The sequence below is a fragment of the Carlito syrichta genome, unplaced genomic scaffold (genome assembly GCF_000164805.1).
Source record: "Carlito syrichta isolate Samal-C Ts95f unplaced genomic scaffold, Tarsius_syrichta-2.0.1 Scaffold308169, whole genome shotgun sequence".
NCBI lineage: Eukaryota > Metazoa > Chordata > Mammalia > Primates > Tarsiidae > Carlito > Carlito syrichta.
The window spans coordinates 28,150-29,389 of NW_007252265.1; the positions used below are offsets into that span (position 1 = coordinate 28,150).

Genomic DNA, 1,240 nt, shown 5'->3' on the forward strand with positions numbered 1-1,240 from the left:
CTCAGCCTTCCGAGTAGCTGGAACTACAGGCATGCGCTACCATGTCCGGCTGATTTTTTTATTTATTGTAGAGATGAGGTCTCGCTGCCCAGGCGTGTTTTGTTTTGAGTTGGAGTCTTACTCTGTCACCCAGGCTGGAGTGCAGTGGCACGCTCACAGCCACCACAGCCTTGGCCCACTGGGCTCAGGCAATCCTTCTGCCTCAGCCTTCTTAGAAGCTGGAACTATAGGCATTTGCCACCATGCCCAGCTAACTTTTTTTTTTTTTTTAATTGTGGAGATAAAGTCTTGCCAAGTTGCCCAGGTTGGTTTGGAACCGCTGGACTTAGGCAATCCTCTTGCCTCCGCAGCCCAAAGGGCAGGGGCTACAGGCATGAGCCGCTGCGCCTGGCTCTTTTCAGTGTTTAACTGTGATGTTTATAGGAAGAGCCAGAATTATTCTCTATTAAGGTAATTCAGGCCAGGCGTAGTGGCTCATGCCTGTAATCCCAGCAATTTGGGAGGCCGAGGTGAGAGGATTGCCAGAGCCCATGGATTCGAGACCAGCCTGGGCAACTTGGGGAGACCTCATCTCTACAACAAATCAAAAAAATAAGCCGGGTGTGACAGTGTGCCCCTGTAGTTCCAGCTACTTGGAAGGCTGAGGGTGAAGGATCACCTGAGCCCAGCAGGTCAAGGCTGCAGTGGCCGTGAGCAGCGTGCCACTGCAATCCAGCCTGGGTAACAGGGTAAGACTCCGACTCAAAAAAAAAAAAGATAATCAAATAAATTTAAATGGGGATGGAACAAAGAATTCTATTCCCATTCCATTTAAGAGTGTATAACACACAAATAGATATTATGGGGTCATAATTTTATATATATATACATTCCTTTATTTCCCCCAAGTTATAGTTGCCCAGGCTTGAGTGCAGTGGCACACTCATGGCCACCACAGCCTCGACCTGCTGGGCTCAGGAGATCCTTCCACCTCAGCCCTCCAAGTAGCTGGAGCCACAGACATGCGCCACCATACCTGGCTAGTTTTTTTTTTGTTTTAATTTATCATAGAGATGAGGTCTCACCAAGCTGTCCAGGCTGGTCTCAAACCTGTGGGCTCAGGCAATCTTCTCATCTCAGCCTCCCAAAGTGCTGGGATTATAGGCGTGAGCCACCGCACCCAGTCAATAATATATTTTATATAAGCCGGGCTCCGTGGCTCAGCCTGTAATCCCACACCTTTGGGAGGCTGAGGTGAGTG

The 1,240-nt window shown here is 49.2% G+C and overlaps 1 protein-coding gene across 2 annotated transcripts in view; it reads right to left on the minus strand.

Annotated features, from left to right (window-relative positions):
- Window positions 1–1,240, minus strand: part of NVL (nuclear VCP-like) — a 118,783-nt gene that overhangs the window by 6,233 nt on the left and 111,310 nt on the right. The gene's annotated exons all lie outside the window — the stretch shown is intronic.